The sequence below is a fragment of the Panthera uncia genome, chromosome B1 (assembly GCF_023721935.1).
Source record: "Panthera uncia isolate 11264 chromosome B1, Puncia_PCG_1.0, whole genome shotgun sequence".
NCBI classification, from domain to species: domain Eukaryota; kingdom Metazoa; phylum Chordata; class Mammalia; order Carnivora; family Felidae; genus Panthera; species Panthera uncia.
The window spans coordinates 175,006,661-175,021,379 of NC_064811.1; the positions used below are offsets into that span (position 1 = coordinate 175,006,661).

General features: G+C 44.1%; 1 non-coding gene across 1 annotated transcript; it reads right to left on the reverse strand.

Moving 5' to 3' along the window:
* Positions 1-1,645: 1,645 nt before the first annotated feature.
* On the reverse strand, positions 1,646-1,751 carry LOC125924074 (U6 spliceosomal RNA). The gene has a single exon (XR_007458259.1). It is a non-coding gene; the product is annotated as a U6 spliceosomal RNA (small nuclear RNA).
* Between the last annotated feature and the right edge of the window lie 12,968 nt (positions 1,752-14,719).

The window sequence follows — 14,719 nt, forward strand, 5'->3', positions numbered from 1 at the left end:
TTGGTGCTAGCCTAGATTCTCTTTTTATGCAAGTACCGTTTTGTCTGTCTGAAATGTGTTTTCTCCATTCTCAGGGTTCAGAAATTTCAATGATGTGTGGCCAGATATATGTCTGTTCTCATTTTGCCTGGGAATTGGCGAGCACCTTGTAACAGAAAATAGCCTTTCTTTGGCTTAGGGAAGTTTTCTTATATGCTTATACAAGCATTACTTTTTCTCCATCCAGGGCTTTTTCTCCCTCGGAAACTCTATTATTCACATAATAAATCTCTAGGCCAGGTTCATTCTTATCTCTTCGTTCATATTTTCTGTTTCTTTGTATTTTGTTCAGTGTACTCAGCTACTTTTTCCCTTTCTTCTCCCCAAATCCCAGTTCAGCTCTCAGCATTGACCACTATACTTCTCATGTCTGCTGTTTATATATTTTTTTCATGTTTATTTATTTATTTTGAGAGAGAGAGAGAGAAACAGACAGAGTATGAGTAGGGAAGGGACAAAGAGAGAAGGAGAGAGAGAAAATCCTAAGCAAGCTCCGCAGTCAGCTCAGAGCCACATGTGGGGCTCGAACCCCTGGACCTGAGATCATGACCTGAGCCGAATCAGGAGTTGGATGCTTAACTGAGCCACCTGGATGCCCCATGTCTGCTGAATTTCTAAGTTTATAAACCAGGGGCACCCGGGTGGCTCAGTTGGTTGAGTGTCCGACTCTTGATTTCACTTTAGGTCATGACCTCAGGGTCTTCCTATCCAGGCCCGCATCCAATCTCTGTCTCCCTCTCTCACACTTTGCGCAGAGATTGGATGGAAAGCAGGGAGCCTGCTTGGGATTCTCTGTCTCCCTCTCTCTCTGCCCCTCTCTGGCTCTCTCTCCAAAATAAAAATATATTTAAATACATTTAAATTTGTAAATCAGAATTTGAGCTTCTGAAAGTCTTCTTTGGCTCCAATTACATCTCCAAAGTTATTTTTATGTACTTATTAAAATTTTCCCCGGTCTTGTCTGCTGGTTCTACTTCAAAAGAAACCACCTGTTCTTAGGCAGCCTGCCCGCCCCGCCTCACTTCCTGCCCGCTCGTGGGCAGGACCAAAGTCAGGCTGTTGAAAACCATGGCAAGTGGTGAACTGGCAGGAAATTGTGAATGAGTTGGTGAATTAGTCTGACAGTGGAGGGGGGATTTTGCTGTTTTTGCGGTGGGAAGATCCCTGTCTTTTATTTTATTTTATTTTATTTTATTTTATTTTATGTGCAAGTTAGTTAACGTACAGTATGGTATTGGCTTCAGGAGTAGAACTCAGTGATTTATCTCTTACATATGACACCCAGTACTCATCCCAACAAGTGCCCTCCTTAATGCCCATCACCCATTTAACCCACCTCCCACCCCCATCAACCCTCAGTTTGTTCTCTGTATTTAAGTCTCTTATGGTTTGCCTTCCTCTCTGTGTTTATCTTACTTCTCCTTCCCTTCCCCTATGTTCATCTGTTCTGTTTCTCAAATTCCATATAGGAGTGAAATCATATGATATCTGTCTTCCTCTGACTTATTTTGCTTAGCAGAATACACTCTAGTTCCATCCACGTTGTTGCAAATGACAAGATTTCGTTATTTTTCATCGCTGAGCAGTATTCCACTGTATATACGTAAAAAACATGAAAGGCTTCACAAACTTGTGTGTCATCTTGTGCAGGGGCCACGCTAATCTTCTCTGTGTCGGTCCAATTTTAGGATATGTGCTGCCGAAGTGAGCACAATCTGTCTGTATTTTAAAGCATTAAAAAGATGATGCCCCAGCCATGGACACCTGCTGTCATGTCATACTTTTCTCAGTTGTTGGGCGGCCTTAGCGAGGAGGTGGGAGATTGGAGGGTCTGGAAATGTACAGTTAACCTGCCATTTTCTCAAAATCCCTTTCTTACAGGTTTTCGGGAGTGTTTTTAGATGTTTGTGACAATCTGGTTTTCAATTCATAGAATGCTGAAGTCAAGAAAGATCTGGAAGAGAATCAGTTTCCACCATCTGATATTGTACACGAAGTCCAGAGGGGCTCCAAAGCTTAATACATGTCATAGAGCGAATCCGTAACATGGCCAAGGGAAGAATTCGATCCCTTCATCTCTAGACCGCTGCTTTCTTTCCCCAGTTCACTGCCCAGATCTTCCTGGACAGTAAATTTTATTGTTGTTCTATCAACAAATGAGTGTGATCTTCAAATGTTGCCAGGACAAACCTAAACCAGAACCAAATCAAGATAACAAAAACCACCACTGCCACAAAAGATAAAAAAGGAAAGAAGGAAAGAAAGGGAGGGAGCAGGGAAGAAAAAAAATCCAGTAAATGAAATATCAAGCCACACACTTTTCAAAAGTCTAGCAAAATCAGATCGCTTTAGCTTTCTCTTAGTCATGCTCTTGCAATATTTGGTAAAAAAAACAGAGAAAGAAAATCTCTGATACATAAAGATCTGTTTGTAATTGCGTGGAACACCAGACTGCTCATGGCCACGTCGGAGAGCAGCCTCTGCGGAGACATAACCGGCTTCCAACACGCTGGTGCTGAGCACAGACATTGAGCACAAGCTGCTGAGAAGGGCATGTGAGAGGGCCAGGGGCTGGAGCCGGGGTGCAGACAGGGGGCATATGGGGGGGGTGCGATGTGAGAGGGACAAGCAGGTAGAATAGGAGGACTTACTTGACCTGGTGAACACCTGATTGAACCAACAAGGAAACTGTTAGTACGGTACAGAGGAAATTCACTAACGAATGCTTTTCTTGTTAGAAACTTAATATGTAAACAGAACATACTGGAATAGACACTGTCCCCAAATATTCGACTGTGGCTCTGAAGTCCTGCTATATCTGTACCTTTTGTGGTCCCTGCTTGTGATGATTTCATGCTGTCATTTGCCACTATTTTTAAAATAAAGACTAATAATGCTATAAATGAAATGCCAGTAAGGTAGTTACTATTTTCTCCTTCTCTGTAACTTCAAGATCTTTGACACCCTGTGTCTCCAGGTTGAGTCCCCGGGATATGCTCTTTGGAGAGACACAGCAAAAGGAGTTAAGATGACTCATTTTTACCAGTGACGATAACATTATAATGACTCTTGAGAAATGGAAAATGCAACATTTTATTGTTTTATTTTTACCTTTTTTAGAGACAGAAGGAAAGAAAGTGAATGGGGGAGAGGGATAGAGGGGTGAGAAAGACTCTTAAGCGGGCTCATGGGGCTCAGTCCCATGACCCTGCTGGGATCATGGCCTGAGCCGAAATCAAGAGTCAGCCGCTCAACCGACTGAGCTACCCAGGTGCCCTGGAAGAGTACAACATTTTAAATTGAAATAATAAATGACACAGATTTGGGCAAGGGGTGAAGAACCCAAGAAACATGGTTACAGTCATTGGTGGAGAAGTAGGTCGTCACCTTGGATGAGACAAGCACAGCCATTTTCAAAATAGCTCCTGTCAAACCAGGTTGTATTAGCAATCTGTTACTCAGATGGCCCAGATGGACACCAGCGAGGGAGGTTCTCGCAGCGAGGGAGGGAGGGAGGAAAGGTGATTCTCTGGTATTTAGACTCAGACAGATGGGTGCCTCCAAAGCGGTTCAGCTTGCAAAAGCGCCAAATCAACAGTTAGGGAAATTAACATAGATCTCACTTGCTACATAAGTGATCCTCTGTAGTGTGTTTCTTTTTTTCTTTCAAATGCCTGCTTAAATTCCACCTCTTTCATGAAATCTTTCCAGGATAATATCTCTTGGCACGTCATCGTTCAACATTTATTCCTTTTAAGTGTTTGAGACACGCATGGACACCCACACAGTTCTCTGCTACCCAGCTTGGCAGAAAATAAGGTATTGGTGAATCAGCTCACGGATGCCGATTCACGATGCTTAAACATACGTAAATTAGCAAATCCCGCAGTTAGAAAATAAAATACATGTGGCACCAAATAAATTTTAATATCAATCCTTGGCATAAAGCCTTGTAGCAATTTACCCCATTGTAATCATAATAAGAACCACAAGGACCAATCCAGGCACAGCATTCATCTGGAAGTTTCTGTGGGAGGCTGCAGGGCATAGTACAGGCCCAGGTGAGTGTCCCAGGCATTCCTACCTGATAGCATCCCTGCTAATGGGCTGAGATCAACCCAAACCATTGGTTTAACATCTAAAAATAGATCAATATGATATATCATATTAGTAGAAAATAGGATAAAAACCACATGATCATCTCGATAGACTTAAAAAAAAGCACTTGACAAAATTCAACTCCCTTTCATGATAAAAAAAAAAATACTGAACAAAACAGGAATAGAAGGAACTTTCTCAACCTGTTAAAGGGCATCTATAAAAAAAAAAAACCCATAGCGAACATCTTATATAATGGAGAAAGCCTAAATGCTTTCCCTCGAGATTGGGAATGTTGCTGGCTCCAAATTCAAAGTCCCACGGGAGATGAATCAGCCAAGCTTGGGTTACGTGCCAGCTCCCTTACTGGGGAGGACAGAGAATGAATCTGACACCGGAAATTAGTGGGAGGCAGGGGCTGGGCTCCTACCAAGATGCCCCCACAGCAGGAATGACGTGATTCTCTACAAGGAGATTCAGGTGCTCTTAAGAAGGGGCTCAGGTCGTAAGTGGCACACAAAAAAAATCAACAAAATGTTGCTTTATAGTAATATTCAGGTCTGCTCACTCCAAGTCCTTTGCCTTGTCACTACATTTCTATATATCTTGGAGAATTCAAAAGGTTCTTTGAGATCCTAATTATGAACATGAATGTTACTGAAGAACCTATGGCCAACGGATTTTGAAATAAAGGTTGTTTCCCATCCTTGCCTCCAGACCATTCCTTTCCTGGCAGATTCTGTTTATGGCGGCTCTACCCTACTCCTGGGGTTAGTGAGAGGGGAGCAGGTGTGTCTGGTTTCTTACTTCCCATTGCTGAACCACTGCTCCAACTAGTTAGAACTCCTAGAAGGGCCATACCTACAGGTCCCTTACACCCAGCCCGATCTCCTCTTTACCTCTTGATGGCTCAGCCTGGGCCTAGTTTGAATCTTCATACGCCTACTTGGATGTCCAAAAGTTCCCCAGAACTTTCTTCAGCGTAGCTCACCAGGCGCCTCATGATTGGGACCTGCCTATCTGTCCAGCTTCCTAGCCAGCCACCGCCTCGGGAGAAGCCTTCACTCCAGCAACTCTGGATTAACGGGAATTTCTTAAAACACACCTTGGCACCTTCATATGGTCTACTCTGTCTGGCTGGAATGTCCTACACACAGATAGCACGTCTTTTAAAAATTAGCTCAATATTATGGTGCCTGGGTAGCTCAGTCAGTTAAGCGTCTGACTTTGGTTCAGGTCATGATCTCATGGCTCGTAGGTTTGAGCCCCGCATCAGGCTCTGTGCTGACAGATCAGAGCCTAGAGCCTGCTTCCGATTCTGTGTCTCCCTCTTTCTCTGCCCCTCCCCCATTCGCCCTTGCTCTCTGTCTCTCTCTCTCTCTCTCAAAAATAAATAAACATTAAAAAAAAATTAACTCAACATCATGACCTCTCTGAAGCCTGCCCTGATTGTGTCTATCCCTGGCCAACCCCTGTCTCCTCTTTGTGTCTAAGACATACTTGTGAGTTCCTCTATTGCATTTATCATACTGTATTATAATCGTTGGTTTGTGGGTCTGTTACCACTGCTGTAAATTGTAGGATATACCTCTTACATTATTTTGAATCTTCAGTGCTTGATGCCCCATCAAATTATGGAGCTTACTGCATGGGGAACTGTGTTTCATTTCCTAACAGTTCTTTTCTTCAAATCAATCAGAGCTGAGAACGAGTGCAGTATTAATATTAGCCAACTAAATTCATAAAGCACGTTACCTTTCATAAAACGACCTTTATTTTCTAGATCTGATCAGAAGGCTGAGGCATTAATTTAGAAAGTCAAAAATAAGAAAAAAAACCTTAACAGCAGAGCAATCATTAACAGCTGCTCAACGTGATTCCATATTTATTGTGTATCTCCTATATGCAAGACACTGGTTACTAAGATACTGGTTCATTGTCACTACATGTTGAATTTCAAAAAAAACCAGTGAAAATATGAAGTTTCAGAATGACTGCAGAATAGATCCCAATCGTAAGAGTTCAGCATTGCAAATTATATCACATAATTCTTCTGTCTTGTTTTCTTTACATGGGTTGAAATTTGGGGGTATAACCATAAATGCAAATCTCCTGGTAAGGTATGTATAAAAATATAAGATTTTTCTAGGCAGAATCTTGCAGATGCCAAAAAATTACCCGATAGAACTCTAGAGGCCCAGGAGCTGAAGTCCAGATTTCAGTTTCACGTATAAGGTTCAACTTCAGGATGACATCTATTCGTTTCATGACACTGATGGATTAGTCAAGGTTCTCCAAAGGAACAGAACCAATAGGATGTACAAATGGAGATATTGATATAGATATGTGGAAGGAAGGAAGAGAATTCACAACTTGCTCTATATTTTTGTTCTTATCAGAGTCCTCCATGGATTGGACGACGTTAGGCCACATTGACGAGGGTGGTCTTTACTCAGTCTACCGCTTCAAATGTGAGTCTCTTCCAGAAACATCCTCACGGACACACCTAGAAATACTGTTTTATCAGCTATCTGGGCTTCTCTTAGTATCTCAAATGTGACACGTAGAACCTTGAGATTGTGACGTGAGCCGAAGTCAGATGCTTAACCGACTGAGCCACCCAGCAACCCTTAGTATATATTGTATTTAATATTAATAAAATCTGGTAAGTTTGTATAATCCAACATATGTCCTATGCCTTTTTTATTCTAAGTATTTTATAGATTTTATTATTAAAATTTTTTTTATATTTACATTTCAGTTGCTTTTTTGCTTTCCTAAAGAGAAGATACTGTTGTATTTTTCCACCCATGCTAGCAAATTTTCTTACTAATTTTAGTTTAACTTAGTGATTATTAAGTTTTCTGGATATAGCAGCATTGGTATACAAAATTTTTTCTTTCTTTTATGATACATTTTATTGTACATTGCTTTCCTGTCTTATAGGAATGGCTGCTGAATTTCACCGAAGGTTTTGAGCATATATTTCCAAATCATATGGATAATATAATATTAATCCTTTAATTGTTGAGGTAATTAATTATATTAAAGATTTCCTAATGATAAATGAACTTTGCCTTACCAAAATAAACTGTACTTGTTATTCAGTATTATGTTTTTTGAACTACTTGATATAATTTACCTTAATGTGTTTAGACTTTTAACCTCCACTTTCATATGCAATATGTCTGTTGTGAAGTGTTAAAATTACACAAACTTCATAAGATAAATTGGAGCTATTTCCATATTTTTCTTTGATCAGTAATAGTTTTAATAGCGCCTAAATTAGTTTTCCTTTAAAAGCAAACTAGATCTCAGTAAAAAAAAAAGAAATGCCTGAGCCTAACACTTAAAAAGAAAAAAAAAAGCATCTATTGAGCTATAGTTTACAATAAAATGTCCTCATTTTAAGAGGACGGTCTAATGAGGTCTAACAAATGAACACACCTGTACAATGGCCGTCCCACACACGATCACCTCCAAAAGTTTCCTTTTATGCCTTTTCAGTCCCTGTCACCAGCCCCAGTCAACCAGTGGTCTGAATTCTATTGCTTAGTTTTCCTGCTCCAGACCTTCATATAAATGGAATCATACAATATGTACTCTTCTGCGCCAGTCTTTTTTCCTTAATACAATGGTGTGAGAATTATCCATGTTGTTGGACCTACCAGTAGTTTGTTCTTTTTTGTTGCTGAATAGTTTTCCACTGTGTGGACATACTTCACACACTCTTGATGCACTGTTGATAAATATCTGCATTAGTATAACTTGGGGCTAGAGGAAATAAAGCTGCTATAAAATTCATGTAAAAGTCTTTGTACGAACACATGTTTTCACTTCTCTTTGTTAAACAACTAGGAGAGGGATCACTGGGTCATATATTAAGTAGATGTTTAATTTTATAAGAAACTGCCAAATGGTTTTCCTAAACTGGTTGTTGTATTTTACACACTTCCCAGCAATGAAAGAAAGTTCTGGTTGCTCCGCATCCTGACTTGGTATTATCGAGTTGTTGTTTTTAAATTTTAGCTTGTAAAGCTGGGTCTACCTAATTTGTTCTCATTCGTATTCCTCTGACAATTTCAAGTATACAAATCTCTATAAGAAAAAAAAAAAGAGAGAGAAATCTTCTTAGGCATTATCGGCCAGCCATATATCTACTTTTGTGAGGTGACTGTTCAAACATTTGACCAGTTAAAAAATCTGGTCATTTTGCTTCTTATTATTGAGTTGTAAAAGCTCTTTACATATGGTGGATATGAGACCTTTCCTTTCTAAGATGGTGTATGGATACCAGTGGGTCTCCGAGGTCAAAACTATTTTTAAAAGAATATTTGCTTTTTTTGTTGTGTTGACATTTTCCCTGAGGGTAAATAGACAAACAAAAACCAGTGGTGGTAAAACCCCTGGCTCCTTACCATGAATCAGGGTGGTGGCACCAAACCATACTAGTAGTCAGTTATTCCTCATTGCCACATACTTGTAGTTTAAAAATATGCCTTAAATAAACACTTAAAAATGTACTTTGTGCAGTAAAAATTATTAATTTTATTATTTTAGCCTTGTAGTATATGGCTTTTAAATATTCTGTTACTAAATGGCAAGTTTGCACGAGGCCCTTCTGCTGCCCACCCGACTTAGAAGAGGCAAGCACCTGTGCAGTTGCCTGAGTTGCAAGCGTAACCGGTCACGCTTCTCACTAAACGCCATTTTGTGATGATAAACATCTGTTTATTCAGACTTGGGTACTTGGCAACATGTTCCTCAGAAACGAACGGTGCATTTGTGTCACTTCAAGGAAAACAACTGACTGTATTTGTCGCCAATGATATAATTTGAGCTTTCAAGGGAGAATTACAATATTTGAAAACGTGAGTCCACCAACGGGAGCTTACTATCTTCTCAATAGTCAAAATCTTTCCGGATGATATCAGTAGTGATGTTAACAAATGTGATTTTTTTAAATGTTTATTTTATTTTTGAGAGAGACACAGAGCACGAGCAGGGGAGGGGCAGAGGGAGAGGGAGACACAGAATCCGAAACAGGCTCCAGGCTCTGAGCTGTCAGCACAGAGCCCGACATGGGGCTTGCACTCACGGACTTTGAGATCATGACCTGAGCCGAAGTCGGACGCTCAACCGACTGAGCCACCCAGGCGCCGCGACAAATGTGAGTTTTAAACTACTGTATGATAGGAACTGTCAACATTTGGACTATCAGCATAACTTAACGAGTCCATATTTTCCAAATGATTAGTGCACAGTGTTACAAAGTCATGCATGGGTGAAAGATCCATTCAAAGTATAAAATAGGCTGGTGGATTTTAATAAGAACAGTATGAAATGGTCACTCACATGGTTTCAGATTCCACACTGCAATTACCCTTTAAGAAATGACGATGCTTAAGACCATTTTGGTCTTCGTATCTACACCAATTTCCTAGGGCTGACATGGCAAACTACCAGCAACTGGGTTGCTTGGAAGAACAGAGATTTATTGCCTCACAGTTCTGGAGGCCAGGAGTTTGCGATCAAGGGGTCCATGCTCCCTCCGAAAGCTGTAGCAGAAAGGTCCATTCCTCTTCCAGCTTCTGGTAGCTTCAGGTACTCCTTGGCTTGAGTAGCGTAATTCCTATTTCTGCTGCCATCATCACATGGCCTTCTCCCTGTGTCTCTTCACACCGTCTTCTTCTCTAATGTCTGTGTCCACAATTCTCTCTTATGAGGATTCCAGTCATATCGGATTAGGGCCCACTCTAATGCCCTCACCTGGACTTGAGTAAATCTGCATAGACCCTATTTCCAAATAAGGTCACGTTCTGAGGTACTGGGAGCCAGGACCTATATTTTGTAGGAGGAAGAAAATTACAATATCAAAGAAGAATATTGGGGCTCCTGTGTGGCTCGGTTGAGCGTCCGACTTCAGCTCAGGTCATGATCTTGCGGTTCGGTTCATGAGTTCAAGCCCCGCCAACGAGCTCCCTGCTGTCAGTGTGGAGCCTGCTTGGGATTCTCTCTCTCCCTCTCTCTTTCAAAAATGAAAAATAAACATTAAAAAAAAAAAAAAACCCAGAGAAGAACGTCTACATTTAGATATCCTTTGAAAAGACTGTTACTTCTTTTGCAGGCAACACATATCTGTATGAGGCCAGATTTTCTTCATATCCTGCAACCAAAACAACAGTAAATCACAATTTAAAGGTTCTGGGAATTAGAATTTACCTTTTTCAGGTGATGTGTGTGTGGGAGGGGGCATCATTCTGCTCACCCACAGGCTGACAGAACAGATTGAAGACGTGAAATGTGGGGAGAGACAGAGGACCGTGGGACCACACATGTCACCAAGCAAGAATGAGTCAGAATACAAGGATTTAAAGCCAAATATAAATGCTACTGAAATTCTTACTTCTGTCACCCATGTCTATGGCTTTCTCAGCCTGTAAGGGTTATTCAGAGCCGACGCTGACTGTTGCCTAACAATACAGCTGCCATTTACATCCACGTATAGCCTCATTTAGCTGAGATTCGAACCCAGGTCTACCACACTGCAATTCCAGCTTCTGACCACCGGCTTCGGTGCCTCTCTGGGGGGAAAACGCGTCTATATTCTTAAAACTCTGAGCTGCTCTATTGTGTCTCCGAATGCCATTAAGCATCAGATAGATTCTGGTTCCAAAGCAACAACATTTCAGCAGAAATCGTTATGATATCTTAGGAGGTTTTTGTTAAGCGCGGAAGGGTCCTTTTAAGCGGCTTATGCAATCAGAGCACACAACGAATTTAAAGAAAACTTCAAGAGCATATGGCATTCCGATATCTTCCAAGTGTGATTTGATGGGGCCAGCAGTGAACATGAAGAGAGGTATGATTTAAAAGAAAGCTGTTGGAGTACTGTGTTGCAAATAAAATCTAAGAAGGCACTTTGCAATTCAGTTTTCTGTTTCTATTTTTTTTTTTTTCCTGGTGTTTTATTGCTGCCTTGCCCTTCCCAACGCTATAAATGTTCCTTGCCGGTTTTACATTCTAAATTCTAACTCCGCTGGCGTGTTCTCTCCAAGAATCTGACACTCACGTCCCCTGGTGTACTGGAAAGAAGGAATGCCACAGCTTAGTAAGGGGAAGGGAGGGTGCTCTATGGCTTTGCTAATGTGTCATCAGCTCTCATTATTTTTTTATCCATCATCTCATCCCCGATGGCAGCATTTGGATAAAACGACCTCCAAATTCTCCCAGTCCTGTAAGTCTATGACCCTACAGAGATTATGTTGGACTCTGGCTTGGAGCCACCAGATCCACGTCCCCGTCCCATTGTTTAGGAAAGTAATTCCACCCCTGCGGGGACACACACGGAAAGCGGTATGATGTTTCTCGGGGCTTTTGTGCTGTGACTCTGACCGCCGGCCAGGACGACTGACCCCTCCGCGCTGTCAGTACAGACCCCTCGCAGGAGGGCCTGGCTCTGGCCGGGGGGCGCTGGGAAGACAGGAGACACAGAGGGGGGAGTCCTCGCAGAGAAGGGCTCCCGAGCCCCGCGGCTGCCGTGCTGTCCTCAGTTTGCTGTTTCAAAGTGAGGTCTGAGGACCAGCAGCCAAGGCGTCACCTGACGATCATTCTGTTAGAGGCTCTCAGGCCCCCGCCCCACACCTCCGGGATCAGAGTCTGCCGAGTAAGATTTCTAGGTGATTCCTGTGCCCATAAGAGTTCTCGAACCCCGTAGTTAAGCGCGGCTGAGCAGTCCCACTTGGCCCCCGAGCGTGGCGGAGGCCAGGGCCCGAGGTAGCGGAGTGGCCGCTGTCCCGCTGCCGGAGGGGAGACCCCGCGGAGAGGCTGGCGCCGTCCTGCCCGCAGCCCGGCTGGGTCCCGGGCAGCGCCTCCCCGGGGGCCGGCCGCGGTGGTGCTCCCCACGCCCCCGCCGCCGTCATCCCCAATGAGCGGCGCGAGCGGAAGAAAGCCCGCCCCGGGCGCAGCCTGCGTTCCTCCCGCCAGCGGTCTCCTCCGGCGAGCGCGACTCCGGCCCCGAGGCGCCCTGTCCCCTCCCCGCCATGGGGCTCCGGGCGCTCCTTATGCTCCTGCCGCCGGTGCTGGCCGCGCTGGGCGGCCTCGCGGGCTCCGGGACCGGTGAGTGGGGTCGCGCGGCAGGGCGTCCTGGAAGGGACGGCAGCGTGCAGGGGTGGCGGGCTGCGAGGCGCTGCAGGGGCGGGAGGAGAGCTTGGGGCACCCTCGCTGGTGTGCGCGAAGCCCCCCCCCCTCACCCCCCCGCTCCTGCAGTGACCTTCCACAGAGGAGGGTGAAGTCCGGCATTCTGGAGGGGCCGCCGGCTGAGTCGCGGGGCCCCCTGCTTCTCTGCCCTTTCCTCCTTCCCCGCCTGCCCAGTGGGTGGAAGAGGTGGGCACAGCGGTCAAACTCGGCGTCTTTCCTTCATCCCACCCCAAGCGTGTGGGAGCGAGCTCTCTGCACACTGAGTGCAGGGCGCACCTTCTTCTCCCCCCCTCCAATTCCCCCCCACCCTCGCCGTGTGGTGGCCAAGTGGGATCCGCTTTGCAGCCCTGGTCTCTGATGGGACCCTCGCTCAGGGTTCCCCATGCAGCAGATTTAGCCTGGTGGAGGCCCGGGGCCTGGGGAAGAGGTAAGTCCCTCCGGAAACAGCACCCCCCCCCCCTGCCGGGGGCGGGGGTGGAGTAGGGGGACCGGGCTTGGGCCGGAGGTGTGGTTAGGAAGCGACTTCCCGCAACACTTGTTGATACCTCTCGGGTTTAGGCAGACCCCAAGGCAGAGGAGAGCTGAATCCGTGTCCCAGGGTGACTGAGACACCCACAGTTCCCAGATGGTGGCTGGCTGGGCGACTGGTTGGTGGCTTAGCCAGGTGTAGGAGGTGCCCAGCGTTTGTCAAACCGCCCGGCCTGCCGGCATGCTGATCTCTTGACAGGTCCTGGTTACTGGCCCTCATAGATTGAAGGCTGGTCATTTTAACTCGCGCAGACTCCTCCTGGTCAAGGTGCTGTTAACTAGTTCGGAGGAGGTACCACTTAACTGAGTTCTCTGTCTTCCAGGAGGGATTCTCACCCACAAGATTTTTGCCTAACCTGGCAGAGCATCTTTGCAGGGATGAGAAGCCTTTGCTCTGGGTGGTCTTTTTGTACCACTCCTGGAGAACGTTTTAAGTTACTTGGGTTTTTTACTAAGCAGTGGTTACCAAGGCCCTCTGGCATGAAGACCTCTTTAGGATGTCCGTTTTAGAATAGCATGGGATCATTGTACTTTGTGTATTGACAGACTATGAGAAAGCTACCCTAAAATTAATATAGAAGTAAAAATATTAATAAGTGTTGTATTCATTCACAGCAAGCATCTACATAAGTGAAAAGTAATGTTTTGAGATGCATCTGTAGATGTGTAGAATCTCGATGCACACATGGTCTCAAAACTGAGAAGCACCAGAGCACCGTATTGTTCAAGGTGTGACTCACCTGGCAGTATAAGTCTCTGAGGGCTGACTGAACCCCTAACTGGGATCCTTCTGGAAGGATCTGCTGGAAGAGGCAGTAAAAGAGTTAACACTTTATGACGATTTATATGGTGGGTATACTGTGCCAAGTGGCTTTGTGGTCGTTTCATCTCTGACTCTTCCTCTTCTGATCACTTATTTAGTAGTCTCCTTCTATAGACCAGAAAACTGAGATCCAAAGAGAGGAAGTGACTCTCCCAAGGTCCTATTGTTAGTAAGCGGTTTCACTGAAATGCCAACCTATGTAGTCTGAGAGCTGAGTCTGTGCTCCCATATTAGCGGTTGGTAACATCACTTGCTCTCAGTGGTTTGGGTTAAGCTAAGTAAGATTGCCTGGATGGTATGTGAGTCATCGGCAAAGTTGTTAGCTACCCATTAGTAACCAATACTTTCTAAACATTTCATTAAAATATTTTTTGCCAGTCAGCTTTAAAAAAAAACCGTACCTTGAGCAGCTATGCTAAAATCGCTATGTTAGAGGGATACAAGTAAGACTATGAAATGGTCCCTTAACAAAGAAGCTGTGGTCTACACAACGACCTTCTGTTGTCAACTTCCATTACACAACTTTGCACCACTTTCCATTCCATATTGAAATTGTCCCAGGGAGTAGGACTGCACAGGGTTTTCAGTGCATCTTGCAGAGGCTTCTCGTATGGGCCATGTGGCTCATCTTTTCTAGGAACCAAAGGCTGGCTCTTTCTTTTTCAAAGTTATGACAGCATAATAAACTAAGTATAATCAGGCCTTCCTGGAGCCTCCCTCTGGGGACCACATTCTATAACAGGCTGATTTTTGACCATTAATCATTCAAGGTTGACAAACACAAGTTCATAACTTGAACAAAACTGAGAGTGTAAATCAATCTCCTGCAGATAACTGAAGACTTAACAAATGCTTATAACCAGCCTATGAGAGGCATTCTTATCAAGATAGTATGTAGGGACCCGCAATGCTAATCTAATTTTCGGATGTGTCTGCACATGCTTAAAAGTAAACTAGAGTGCTGTCTTTGAACTTGGACTTCTAAATGTGCAACTATTCATACTGATTGTTTAAGACGGAACCGGAGCGAAA